Source organism: Callorhinus ursinus, unplaced genomic scaffold, assembly GCF_003265705.2.
Source record: "Callorhinus ursinus isolate GAN/ISIS: 27379988/994484 unplaced genomic scaffold, GSC_fseal_2.0 scaffold6, whole genome shotgun sequence".
Lineage (NCBI taxonomy): Eukaryota > Metazoa > Chordata > Mammalia > Carnivora > Otariidae > Callorhinus > Callorhinus ursinus.
The window spans coordinates 33,850,725-33,866,111 of NW_027397068.1; the positions used below are offsets into that span (position 1 = coordinate 33,850,725).

At 34.9% G+C, this 15,387-nt stretch overlaps 1 long non-coding RNA gene across 1 annotated transcript in view; it reads left to right on the forward strand.

Annotated features, from left to right (window-relative positions):
- Positions 1-400: 400 nt before the first annotated feature.
- Positions 401-15,387, forward strand: part of LOC141372904 (uncharacterized) — a 30,906-nt gene continuing 15,919 nt past the window's right edge. The window contains exons 1-2 of the long non-coding RNA XR_012378423.1: positions 401-454; positions 15,302-15,363. This is a non-coding gene — a long non-coding RNA (uncharacterized lncRNA). The remainder of the gene's footprint in view (positions 455-15,301; positions 15,364-15,387) is intronic.

Consider the following 15,387-nt stretch of genomic DNA (forward strand, 5'->3'; position numbering starts at 1 on the left):
TGTTTTTGAGATTAATAGTCGTAGGTACAGTAGTTCTCCCTTATCCACAGGAGATGCGTTCTAAGATCTTCAGTGGATGCCTGAAATCACAGATAGTACCAGACTCTGTATATACTATATTTTTTTCCTATGCATACATACCTATGATAAAGCCTTATAAATTAGGGACAGTAACAGATGAACAGTAACAACTAATAATAAAATAGAACAATTGTAACAATGTAGTGTAACAGAAGTTATGTGAATGTGGTCTCTCTCTCAAAATATTGTACTGTGCTGACCCTTCTTCCAGTGATGATGTGAAATGACATAATGCCTTATAATGAATCAAGGTGAGTGACATAGGCATTGTGATATGGAATTAGGCTATTATGGACCTTCTGACAATTTTTCAGAAGGAGGATCATCTGCTTTGGGACCATGGTTGACTGTGGGTAGCTGAAATCAACCACAGGTAAGGGGGACTACTGTGTATATATTTCCTAATACAGTTACCTTAACAACAGTATAGTATCCCACCCTATGAAGATACCAAACATTTTTTACTTTATTATTATTATTTTTTTAATTAAGTAGGCTCTGTGCCCATTGTAGGGCTTGAACTCATGACCCTAAGTTGCATGCTCTACTGACTGAGCCAGCCAGGTGCCTCCTATCCATTTTATTATTGGTCGGTAATTGTATTCTCATTTTTGTTCAAAAATAAACAAACAACATTTCGATAAATATTTTTGCACATCTTTTTTGCATGTATATTAGGGTTTTTCTAAAAGTTGAATCATCAAGACTTACTGTAGGTGAAGTTATCTAGGCAGTGGCAAAATTTTCTTCAGAGTTGTTATAATCATGTTCTCTATCTTTTTAAACAGTGGTTAATGAGATTCTTAGTACTCTAAATCCTACAAAAAATGTAGTAGTGCCAAAGAATTAAATTCTGCTAATCTGGCTGACATTAATTTGCATTTCCTTCATTACCAGCAATATGTACATTTTTAATATGTTCATTGGCCAGGTGGGTGTCCTCTTCTGTGAAACACTTACTCGCTCATATCCTGCACTCATGTACCCATTGTGTTGTCTTTTTGCACTCACATATACATTACCTAATATATATATATATTAGCTATGTGGGATGTTAATGTTTTCAGTTAGTCTGTGACTTCCTTTTTCACATTAATTGTGATGTGTTTGGATTAAAAGATTTTTATTTGTTTATTTGTTTTGATTTTGGTCAAATTGTCTAAATGATAATGTAGTCAAATTTATCATTTTTAACTTTTCAGTTTGTATTTTTTTATCTTATTCAATAAGTTTCTTCAATCAGTCTTAAAGATAATATCCTATATATTTTTCTCAAATATTAAATGGACTGTTTTCACATTCAGAACTTAATCAATTAGAAATTAGTATTTCTATATGGAGTAATGTCGTCATGTAATATTATTTTTTTCCTATCAATAATGTTCTTTTCAGCACTACTTATTCAATAGAAAATGGAAAAGCATTTCCCCACTAAATGTAATAGCACTTGTGCACTATGTCATATTCCACATACACAGGATTGTCATTGTGGTTCATGTATTTCTTTGTTTAGTCATGTGCCAAAATCACACTCTATTAATGATTTTCTCTAATATTTTATATCTAATGATTTTCTGTAATATTTTTCCTCTTCAATATTAGGACAACTAAGAAATGAATGTCGCATAAAGAAGGAAACTTGCCTGTCTTTTTTAAAGATTTATTTATTTGAGAAAGAGAAAGACAGCGGAAGCAGAGGGGCAGAGGGAAATGAGGGGAGAGAGAATCCCAAGCAGACTCTCCACTGCTTGGGCTTGATCCCACCACCCTGAGGTCATGACCTGAGCTGAAATCAAGAGCCGGACACTTAACAGACTGAGGCACCCAAGTGCCCCAAAACTTGCCTTTCTTGACACTAAACTTGAATAGGGATAAGAAAGATGTTCCTATATAACTCATAGTCACAAATTCTCACATAAGTTTAATGACTGAATTCAAGTACCTTAGTGGTGCAAAAAGTGAAAGTTGAGAATCTAGTTTATTTCCCATAAGGCACTGGCAAAGGCAAATGCAAATATTCCACACAAGCAATTACTCAAATTATAAGTGTCAAACAATTTCCAGAGATAATATGTCAAAAAAAATATTAGTGGTTAAAACTCAAACACCCAAGTTCACGTGTGCGCGCGCACGTGTGCACGCGCACACACACACACACCCAAAAAAACCAAGACTTATGTGGGAATTAGCTAAAATAAAAATTAGCCAAGCTAGCCTCACAAAGACTTAAAAAAATTGAAGGATAAAACTTGGAATATGTTGAAAAATAACACTTTTTGGGTATTGAATGTATTTAAAAACTACCTTTCCAAAAGCCTGTAATATGTAAATAATATGTAAACAAGGTCATAGAAAAACAGCAGATTTTTAAAAGACATATAAATTTTAGCCATGAAATAACTATAAAATTTCAAATTAAAAATTAAATGGATATATTCAGCAAAATTTTAGTCACAGGTAAAAACAGAGTTATTAAATAGATGATATTGCTGAAGAAATTTTCCAGAATAGGTTTCAGAGAATAAAAGATGTGGGAAATAGTGTTGTTATAAAACAGAGGTTAAGAAAGTTGTAAGAAAAAATGAGGATTAGCACCCAACTGATAAAGGTTTAAGAAATATATAACAGGGATGATCAGGAAAAGGTGATTTACTCAAAAGAATAATGGATAGGAATTGTCCTTTTATGAAAAATGCAGAGAATAGAAAGCATACATTGTGTCCAGGAAATTGTTCATAGCCTATTTTGCTTATAGGGATCAGAATTTATAGACTTTCCTTTCTTTAGTTACAGAAATGTTTGCCACATTTTTATTTAGCATAAAACAGTTAGTTTTTAATGCTCAAATGCTTTGTTAAAATAGACATTTTCAGTAAGATTACAAAAGTTCTGAATATATGCATTCTAGAGACCACAGAAATATATTGTGTAAAGGATGCAAATAGAAGACTAGGCAAGTGGGCAAAATTCCTATTTAAGTTAAAATGTTTATATACTCTATTTCTTCTCACAGTCAGAACTTGAATTACAGTCTTGAATGACAGTGATGGGATCAAGAAGCTATCCAATTTATTCAGTTGGTAACTAAAAATTTCAGTTTTTTTCCTGGAATCTAATTTTTAACCTTAAGCCTTGTCATGACCAAAAATTAAAAGACACTTGTGGGAATTATATTGATTGTGGGAATTATATTAATCCACTCAATTATGGAATGTATTTGTTTCAAAACAATACGAACAAGTTGGTTACTGCTTCTGAGTGGACTAGAATACCTCATGGAAAATAGTGCATATGGAGAGCAGAGTCCAGATTTAAGCTGCAAATCACTCCAATACGTAATACTGTGAGGGAGAAGAATACGGCAAAGGAGACCATAAGGGGATCAGTTGAAGTAAGAAAAAAAAAGAAAAAAAAAAAAAAGACATGTCAGTGTCCTGGAAGCCATGACAGAAAATTTTCAATAATGTGGATGTGGCTGATTTGGGAGGATCCTGAGTAAGCTAAATGTAGAAATATCATTAGCAAAATTGGTGGCCTTGACAGGTACATTTTTTAATGCAGTAGTAGGGACGTGATCAGATTGGGTTGGATCAAAGTATGACTGAACACATAAAATTGGAGATAGCTGTACAGACAAGTCTTGTGGGCAGGTTGGCTCTGGAAGAGGTCAAGGATAAGGCCAAATAGTTGGAGATAGTGAGGAACTGGATGTTTTGCATTTTTTTCTCTTTTGCTTCTCTTTTGCATAATGGTTGAAGATATGAGAAGATGCTGTTATAATGACATAATTTCCATAGAAAGGAAGGAGAGAAGAAATTAAAAAGCAGAGTTGTGTGAGAGTTAAGGGGAGGGGCTTCAGAGCACACAGGGAAGACAGGCCTTTGGGGGAAGGAAAGACACTCCCTTTATTACAAAAGCAGTGAAGAAAGGTGTGCTAAGTATAGGCAGGATTACAGATTTGTTGAGGAGAAGATTAAGACAGTGAGAAATTGGGTGAGGTCATCAGCTGGGAGTGAGTACTGAGAAAAGGCTATGGAAAACTGGGAGAACTGAGTAACAGAGATAATCTAAGAAATAATCTCCCTTTGTTTTTTTTCTTTTTGTTTTTTGTTGTTCATCATGAATACAAGTGAAACAAATAAACCCATTTATATAATTCTTTCCTAACAATAGTCAACATTTCTGCTTTAGCCATTGCATCTGTAGATTGTAGAGTTTATCTAGATTTGGTGTTTGTGTCAAGAGGTGGTTAACAAAGATCAATTATAATGGAATAGTGTAGTATTTAGTTTGGTCAAAAAAAAAATCAGGAGAGAGTATATTGCTAGAGAGGAAGTTGTGAGACTACTGATGAAGTAGATCGTTTTTGACAAAGGGGATATTTGAATGGACAGCTTCCAATTGATATTGCAGAAGTGTTACAGTGGCTAACGGAGGACTCCATGGCAAAATATAAATAACAGAATTGTTAGGCAAAAGTAAGATTGTAACTGAGTTTGAACATAAGAATAGCCTGATGGTACATCTACTGATTCATCACTGTTTAGTGACTTTCTCAAGAAAATGCAGAAGATCACAGTCAAATAAAGTTCCATAACTGGAGCCAAGAAAAAACACAAGTTGGCAAGTTAGAGCAAACTGGCAAAAGAACAGTTGAAAAAGTGTGATTTTAACAGCTGGTTATAAGGTTTTGACTTGGGAGAGAGGCAAGTGATGCCAGAATTAGAAGTGGGGGAGAATATGCTACAAAAGGGACAACTGGAGATCTCCATCTTGGTAAGGATAAAAATCTAGTTTAGTAGAAATTTAGAAATGTGAAATAGAAAGCATCAGGAGGTACAATCAGACCATAGGATTTTAGAGTTGATCATCCTAAGAAAAAATTCAAATGATAGTGAAATGTATACTGTAACTGCTCGTGTGAGTGACTGGAACCTACTGGTAGGGAGGTCAGTGTTCCTGAGAAGCTAAAGATATTTAAGCCAGAGTGAAAGGAATATCAAATATTCAAAGGAAAAAATTCATAAATTGCATATTTCTTATGAGCGGCACCAAGAAATTTCACATGTTATTTTTAGTGCTGAGGGACAAAAGTTAAATAACCAATTTATTTTCCTAAATTTTTGATTAATTTCCTTACTGGAGGCTATCATAAAGAAAATTGACAATTTTAGAATTTGAGATAAAGGTCAATCATATATTAAATGTCACCTCTGAGACAAGAAATTGAGTCTTGACAGTGGAATAGATTCAAGGAGAACCACCAAACTTGTCCCCTGTTAACGCAGCCTAACTATAGATTCCCCTGCCTCCACACCCCAGAAAATAATTCTTAGCTACAATAATTATTTGAAATAAGCAAATAGAGATAAAGTCTTCTCATGGAAATTGTTAAAACTGTCCTGAAATTGAGTAGGAAAATTGTGTGTGTGTGTGTGTGTGTGTGTGTGTGTGTGTGTTTGGACATGTGCTCACACACATGACATCAGATTTTTGGACTGGTTTTGGATATTAGTATATACATTGTAAACAGAGAAACTTGAATAATTGACAGTAATATAGGACAACTTCTAAGTGTTTTTCAAATTATAATCCAAAGGGAGATGTCAGAAAAATGTACATTCGCTATGAACAAATCTAACATTTACAAAATCCCTTACAATGAATAAATTAAACAGGTTGATCATTTGTTTTGCAAATTATTTATTATAGTATTCCTTTAAATGTCAAGTTTCTTCATTGAGCTTTAATTGGATAACTCTTGTGGAACTGAATTATTTTGTAAATCAAGATATTGATACAGTTCAATATAAACTTAAAAAAATAAATTCATGGAATAGAATAGACTTTTCAAAGACATCAGTAAGAACTTAGTAACTAGAGAAGCAGAAATACTAAAGAAGGGGAAATGCCATGCACTGAATAAAATAATATATAGGCTTGGAGATCTAGAACCAACATATAGATTCTCAATATGGAAATTAGTAAGAGAAACATAATTGATGAGAAATTATGAAGAATTCTTAATGAAAAATGCCATGATAAAAATATGTTCATTTAAATATACTAGTTTTATTATATTTAATATATGTGTGGAACTATGAAATACTGTTTTAAAATTAGTATTTCTAAAGTTTACTGTGAATAATAAAGAGAAAGAATAAAAGTTAGCAAGTATGGTATTCCCAGAGACTCCTTCATGTGAGAAAAGAATAATTATGGGACGCCTGGATGGCTCAGTCAGTTGAGCGGCTGCCTTCGGCCCGGGTCATGATCGCAGGGTCCTGGGATCGAGTCCCGCGTTGGGCTCCTTGCTCACCAGGGAACCTGCTTCTCCCTCTCTCTCCCTCTGCTCGTGCTCTCTCTGTCAAACAAACAAAAAATCTTTTTTACAAAAAAGAAAAGAATAATTATGAAAGGAAAAAGAAGGATGTGGTAGCTAGCAAGACAGAAAAACTTTCTCTTATTCCAATTTAAATATGGGTATTCTTAAACAATTTTTCAGTTAATGTTAAATTAAGTTAAAGTACATTATAAGTAGAAGATGCAGGAGTATGTAAACTCTGTCTCCCAAGGGTCCACAAGTACTGTCAACAGAACTTTGACAACCTCTACTCTATTTATAGTCTAACATGAAAAATGTATGTGTCTGCTTAGATCAATGGTTGGAACCTGGAGGTTTATAAAAAGCATTTGGCATGCAGATTACTTTTGCTTGGCCTACAGGGATTTAAAAATATATAAACATTTAGGGCGCCTTGGGTGGCTCAGTTGGTTAAGCGACTGCCTTCGGCTCAGGTCATGATCCTGGAGTCCCTGGATCCAGTCCCGCATCGGGCTCCCTGCTCAGCGGGGGGTCCGCTTCTCCCTCTGACCCTCCCCCTCCTCGTGTGCTCTCTCTCTCTCATTCTCTCTGTCTCAAATAAATAAATAAAATCTAAAAAAATAAAAAAAATAAAAATATATAAACATTTAAAAATTGGGAAATTTTATATGAAAACAAACTTTCTGGCTTCATTAGAAAAATCATAAGGTCTGGTGACACTGAGAATTGAGTAGCAACTAGCCCCTTTTCCCTGAGGCTTGCCTTTACTCTCCACAGTCCCTTCCTCTTACCTGTGTGTCTCCTTACACCTGCTACTTTATTTACTTTGTTGGCACTTGTAGGCATTTGATTCTAAAATGCTCTGTTCAGAATGCAGGTTGTGAATAACAAGCACTTCCTGTAAATCCCATCTTTTATCAATATGTGAAATTTATGGCTTTATCCATATGTAGGACCATATTTTACCAAAACGTAAATTAGAAGTATGAAAAGTCCTAAAGCCCAGGAAATAAGGGATTAAATGTAGCTTTGCCTATGCCTGTGAAAATGCCGGGAAGTAGACAACAGAAAAATATCAACCTGTGTCCTTGGGTTAAATAAGACATAGTAGAAGGATGCATGGCACAAGTAAATAAAATGGTTAATAAGAAGAATGAGATAATGTAAGGAGAAGAGTTGTATAAAATGATCGATTGATTGTGGAAATACATTTCACTCTCCTATCATTATTTCACATCTCAACTTCCCTGTTCAATTAATTCAGTAATGAGACTCTTTCTCATTTTCTTATTCCCTTGTCTTCAATTAATTAATTCAGTAAATGAATGAGAAGACAAATTTAAGAGAAATTTCTTATAGAGAACAATTAGGTCCAAAGGAAAAGATTTTGGCTAGAATTTAAAGAAGTAAATTAAATTCATAAAAAAATGATAACCAAAATTATCATATTGTATTTTGTAATTTCTTTCACAATTTTGGGTGGATATTATTTACTTATCCTCATTTAATGGGCACAGTTTCAGCTTTGTAAGATGAAAAGAGTTCTGGAAATGGATGGTGGGGGTGGTTGTACAACAATGTGAACGTACTCAGTACTACTGAACTGTACATTTAAAAATGGTTAAGGTGGCAAACAAGAAAAATGAAATAGGAAAGAATAAATAATATGTTGAACCCAGCTGAAGGATTTTATGGAATCACAAATAAGGAAAGTCTGGTCTTATTTTTTAGTTAAAATAATAGAAGCAAAGACAAAGAACCGCAAGTGATTGAAGTCCAGGGGTTTCCTCACAAAGGTTAATTGAGGACATGGCAGGAAACAATTTTACAGTGCAAAGTTTACAAGTATAAAGTCCTTGTTTGTCCCCGACGCTGGTAGATATCCTGGTTTACAGTCTCCGAGGCTGACTTTCATGAAGTTTTGAAATATTCCATCTGCGAATCCTTAATTCATCTTTAAGACAATTTGAAGTATCTTTAAAAGTAGTATTACAGAAACAGATTCTTTTTTTAACCTTGCCGATGCAACCTCTACTATACTCTTTCTGGATTTAGGCTTTTATTTCTGAGAACTTCTGGTCTCTGCTTCTAGTTATGAGAAAAATGTCTTTTCCATTAAAACATTAATGGATCTTCATCAGAGAGGTTTATTAGAGAAAGAAAAAGAAAAATGAGAGGGAAAGAAAGTCAGAGACAGAAAGAGAAGGTTGAGACAGAGTCAGACGCTGAGAATCTAGCGAGAGCCAAAAATAGCCAGCTGTGAAAAAAGGAAATGATAAGATGCACCCATTTTATTTCAGTCAGGATTTCTTAACAGCTGTACTACTGACATTTTGGGCCAGATAATTCCTTGTTTAGTTTCCACTCACTAGATGCCAGGAATGTCCCCTCCCCGAGTACTGGCAGTCAAAAAATGTCTCCCAGGGACAAAACTGTTCCCAGAAAAACTAGTGCTCTATATCTCTCCAGTCTCTCGGAGGTAAATTTTCTAAGATACAACCATTTTCAGTGTAAAGTTGACTGACTTAAATGAAAACTATCCAATTTTTTTACACCTCAAGGAGTCTCTGTTTTAATGTATTTTTATTTTAATTTCCAGTTAAAATTACTTAAACCATAGTATTTAAAAAATTTAATTCTTCTCTGTCTTTATTTTTTTAAAGATTTTTATTTATTTATTTGTTGAGAGAGAGAGAATGGTAGAGAGAGAGCATGAGAGGGAAGAAGGTCAGAGGGAGAAGCAGACTCCCCACCAAGCAGGGAGCCCGATGCGGGACTCGATCCCGGGACTCCAGGATCATGGCCTGAGCCAAAGGCAGTCGCTCAACCGACTGAGCCACCAAGGCAGATGACAAAATTAAATGGATAGTACTATAGCAACTGAGAATTTTTCAGATTAGGCATACATTCTTGGCTAGAACTAATCCTAAGAAAGAACCTTTAGAATAAATAATGTTTCCTTTAACTATTTTATATTCACATTTTTAACTGTCTTATATTCACATTTCACAGAGTATACTTAAATATGCTGAGCTGAAACATAAAACCCCAAAGCAAAGAAATGCATCCATAAGGGCAGGAAGTTCTAATCAACCAATATCTAATATCATGTGACATTATGATGTGCCTATAGATGCATAACACTTGTTTGCCTGAGTTTTTAAAATTTATTTAATAGGAAGAATGTTTTCCATTCAAATATAGCATCTTGGTAAATACTGATTTATATTTATGGCATAACTCAAAATACTCATCACTGATGAATAAAAAGTACTCAGATTTTTATTCTCATATTTTTAGAAAATCATTTTATGGTAGAAATTTAATATCATCTTCAAATAATTGCTGAAAATAATGCTAAATACAAAGCATAATGTTTGTCACTGTGAAGGATTCCAAGAATTTCACATGTTGACATGATTATTTTCTAATGCTTCTTAGAATTATTACTTTTAGTCATTAAATAGACTGAAAAAAGGGAAACATTATTTCTTATTAATCATTACAGTAAACAATGGTCTCAACATATATTTTACATTCAGATTAACCTCCTTTTCATTGACTATTAAAAGAGCTAATTAAACACTTGTACAGAGTATTGCACCAAATTATGTACAAGTTAAATTCAATGATCATCTTTTATGAATTGGTAGCCTGAAAATACTCTGTTGTAGATCACACTATGAAATTTACAGAGTACTACATTCTCAGTGAATGTCCCTCTGACCCTAATCCTAACCCCATTCTCAAAAAAAGAATTAGCTATCCCTTATTTTGTGCTGTATACATTTCTATTATTACTCAAATTACACTGTATTGTAATTTTTTTAAACCAAAATGTTTTTTGGCCACCGTCTTATATGTCAACAACAGAGAATTATTAGTGCAAAACTATGCTACTTATCAGAATCTCTGAAGCTAGAGTTGGCAATTCTCTGAAAGTGCTGAAATCCAGTACCTTTTCATTTAAAAATGGAAAAACTGAGGCACAGAGAGGAAATCGTTTGTACAACTTACATAATGGTGGAGCCAAGACTTAATCAGAATCTTTAGCGCCAGACTCTTCTACTAAATTGCTAAAAGGATACTTCTCAGAAATCTAGAAGTAACTTAGCTATTTCCACATTATTTCTGATAGAGGGTACTGGAGTTGGATCTCCTTGCCAAGTTTCAGTTAATGTAAAGAATTTCTACCTCTCTGGCCCTAAGGGTTCTGGTGTCATTCACCTGTTGTTAGAAATTAAAAATTTTCTCAGTAACTAGTAAAGACTTAACCTGAGGTACCCGACGGAGGAGCTGGATAGCTCTTTGGAACAATTGCATAACTTGAACCGTAAAAAAAATCCCCAAACACTGTGAATATCTTATATCATTAGGTAAATCAAAAAAGTACTTCATTCCAACTAGATTTACTGCCTAGGTAAAGCAGTAATGGCAATGGTCACGTTTTTGGTTTCAAATGACCACAGGAACTCAATAAAATTTCCAGTGGAGATCAGGGTCAAATTATAATTTGATTTATACTGTACGTGACTGATTTTGAAAATGACCTTTGAACTCTCTCTTTAACAGAAGGATAGGGTCCAAGCTTTTTGAAAACAAATGCATTGACTGCCTATTGTATCTACTTCTACAAGCTCTTCTGAATTTTGACACTGGTTCATCAGAAGGAAGTAGTGTTTTATTTTGAGTCAGTCCCATTGGAAATATTTTGTCTCCTTTTCTGTGGTGTGACTTCAAAGTATATTCCCGAAGTTCAAATCTCATTTGGAGAGAATTCTTTGGAGTCAAAGTAAAACCAAATCTGTTGGATTCCCTGGTCCTAATTCTAATTAGCACCTAATTCTAGGTGCTAAAGGCAACTAGGCCAATTAAGACTCCTAATGTCTGTATAAAGGCTTCCCCGCACCAACCAGCAACTCTTGGACACCAGATGGGTGTACTACAATTCAACTCAATTCTGACACTAACAACCAGGAGATAGCATCAGATTCCACAGGTTAAGGGTTTAGTCCTGCAAGACTGCACTCCACTGCAGATGCCAATTTTCAAGCCCAGATTGTTACCTGTGCCTCTGACCAACTGGCTATAAATCAGAGGTTCCATGACCCCCTCCACTGGTTTGATTAATTTGCCAGAATGGCTCACAGAACTCAGGAAATGTATTTACTTGGTAGATTACCAATTGATTACAGAAGATGTTAAAGAATACAAATCTACAGCCAGGTGAAGAAATACAAGGGGCAGGTATGGGGAAAGAGCTTGGAGCTTCCAAGTCGTTCAGGTGCACAACTCTCCCAGCACCTCCATGTGTGCATCAACCTGGAAACTCTTTGAACTCCAGCCTTTTAGGTTTTTATGGCGATCTCATTACATAGGCATGACTGAATAAATCATTGGCCACTGGAGATTGATTCAACCTCCAACCTTTCTATTCCACAGAGTTGGTTGTGAGACTGAAAGTTCTAACCCTCTAATCACATGATTGCTCCACTAACCCCATCTGGTTCCCAAAGTCACCTCATAAACATAAAAGTCTCCCTTATGGTGCTCATCACTTAGCAAATCCCAATGGTTTCAGGAGCTCTGTGCCAGGAAAGGGGACAAAGACCAGAAATATATTTCTTCTTATAAATCACAATATCACACCAGGCAAGCTAGGTTTTCTGATCTCTATTATATACTATTTGACACAGTTTAGAGTCTCTGGATAGTTGATGCTGCTCTACTCTTTGACCTGGTGGCTTTAGCTCTTACCCCCAATGATCTGGTCATCCACAGGCTGTTCTGTGCTGTACAGTGTTTGGAAAAGGGGGAAAAGCAGCAAGGCTTGCTCCCGGGACCTCAAGTCTACATTGAGTCTTATTATAATTATTTTTTTGTAGATCTATTTTTTTCTGTAATACAGTAACCTCTTTGAAGGTAGAAAACAGAAACATTTAAACATTTTTGTATCAACACATAGTAGAAAAATTAGCATACAGAAGGCCTTAAATTTTGCTTTTGTGATGAAAAAGGTTAAGAAATGAGTCATCAATGGATTATTCTAGAAACAATTATCATCCCAAGTTGTTTATTTGTTTATTCATTCAGTCAATTTTCAGTTAGGTTTATTAGGCATTTAATCTTCTGGGCATGGTAGGAGGCCTGAAGGTACATGAAAACAGACATTTTGGTCTTAGCTTTCAGTCCCAGGCAGTACAGTCAGACAGAAACCTATGTGTAAGACACCGTTATCCCATGTTCTGCGTTTGCACTGCCTAATACCTAGGCCATAGCCAACCACGTGTGGTTTTTGAACCGTTGAAATATGGCTGATGCCTACTAAGGAACAGAAGTTTGAATTGTATTTCATTTCATAATTAATTAAAGTAAGAATTTATATTATACTGTATTATCTTATTTTATATTTTAAATTATATAGGTATGTGTGGCTTAGGGTTACTGTATTGGAGAACATAGTTTGGATATTAATAGAAAAAAAATCACTGCAGTGTGGTACACTTTGATTAAAATGTCAAAGAACAGTGTTGACCTAGAAATGGCACCATCCGGATTTGGGGGTAGAGCTATAAAGGAATTGTCATCTCAGGCCAAGTGTAAAGAGATAAACAGGACACAGGTGAAGGTGTTTTGATTTAGGCAAAGGCAGTGGCATTTGCAAGTGAGCGATACGGGTCATTTGAGGAAGAGAAGTAAGGTAGTCATGGGAGAGGACTTGACTAAGAAGAGAAGTGAGGATAATTGGATAAATACAGAAATGGAGTTTTGTGTGAAGGTGGTAAGAAGGTGCTATTAATCCTATGATTAAATTCAATGCAAAACCCTGATCAACAGCTTTGTATCTGCCTGGGAGGTTTACAAGGTTGAATGAAAACACTTGACTATGGAGACATAGTTCCTAACTGAAATGAGATAGATATGGATGACTTCACAGAATTAGACTTCACAGGTCTTGGAGACTGAGGAGATATAAAAATCGAAAGACATGTTCGAGTTTTGAGCATTAGTAACTAGAAGACTAGTACAACTCTTAATAGAAATAAGCGTATCAATCCACTTTGATGGAAGTTAATTACTTTTTTGTAGGACTGTTGAAAAACTAAATTAGATGATGCATACAAATATTTGAACATAGTGCCTGAAACATGGTAGGCAATTAATAAAATCGGGTGCCCACAAAAATGTGCAAAAAAGTGGTAGACTTCTCATTTTCTTTTCATGGAGTGTAGCACTTTATGCTGGAAGTAACATTGGCCTGAAGTCACACCCTTCTGAGGCCACGTCCTGCATAGTCCACATACTACAGTTTGATTAACCTTCCTAAATCTCAATTTCTTCATCTGTAAGTTGTAATAACAAATTTATCAGAGTAGCCTAAGTATTAGATAAGATAATAATTGTAACAGTTATTGAGTGTATTAAATTATACATCAATAAACATTTACAGAACATTTATTGTGAGTTAGCCAAATATACTAACTTCTGGGACCACTATGAATAAAAAATAACAATGTTTCTTTTATCCAAAAATTATCAAAGAAAAGGTCAGATACTACACAGCATGCAATATGAAATAGACTCAAATCCACTTCAATATATGAAGACAACTGTTCATCATTCATTGGACAAACTAACAGTTCTTCCGGATCTTCTGGTTTGGGATTTTCTGTTTTTCTCAAGACTTTTCATACCTCAGGGCTGCTGCCTCTGAGATACAGCCTTTCTCTATTTTAAGCTATGAGGCTCTAGTCTAAGATTAAAGAACATTCTTCTTTCTTTTTTAAAAAAATTCTTTTAAGGTCCAATGTCTGTATCGGATATTTTGGTTCTTAATAATTTTAATCCAATATTACTTCAAGATCTTTGGTCATCTTTTTTTCTTTTTTTTAAAGATTTTATTTATTTATTTGACAGAGAGACAGCAAGAGAGGGAACACAAGTGGGGAGGGTAGTGGGAAGGGAGAAGCCGGCCTCCTGCTGAGCAGGGAGCGATCTTTGTCATCTTATTCTAAATAATTTCTTTGGGAGATTTCATGTACTGCCCTATTTTTAACAATATTTTGTAATCTGTTGACTTCCAAAGTATATATCCAATCCATTATACCTCCTAAATTACAGATTCATATTTCCAATTGACTGCTGGAAATTCCTGCCGCACAAAAGAATTCCCTCAAATCAAAAAAGAATCGTCAACTCAACAATGGAGTATTTAAAACCTGAACTCTTCGGTACCAAATTTGTACCTCACTTTGTTATTTACTAGCTTACTGCTATTTTCTCAAAGTAGCAACCTGAAAGTCAACTCATAGTCCTTGCCTCTTTCCCACATGATTTAATTTTTCACCAAAAGTCATTTTGATTCAATCTTTAAAAACAGGTATAATGCCACTGCCCCAACCAGTCACGGCCATCATCCTCTCTTGGATTATTATATTTGCATCCTAATTGTACTGCTGTCTCTACTCCATACAGCCAGCACCTCAGAAATGTAAATTTGTCCATGACACTCTCTCAATTAAAAGTGTTCAGTGACTCTCCATAACTCGTAGTACAAAATCCAAACTCATTAGTAAAAGAGCCTTCAAAATCTGGCTCTGACTACCAAGCCACCACATTTATCAATGCCTCTCTCCATCCATCTGTATCTTAAGCACCAGTATTAAATTAGCTTGCCTAACCTGAATGAGCTATTGAAGTTTACTACATTTTTTCATATGCTGTTAATAGTGTTTCAACTGCTTATTTTATCTCATTGAGTGAAATCCTAGAGCTAACACTCAATCAAGGCTAATTATGTCTTTAATGGTTCTACCAATTTATTCTATATGTATTTCTACTACTCATTCAACATGTTACTGTGATTGTTCATATACATTTGTCTCTCCTAGGCAGACTTGAATACTTTGGGAGCTGGAATTGCATTTCTTTCTCTTTTCATGTCCAGCATTGTTTAGGTAAGTAAAAAAAAAAAAAAATGC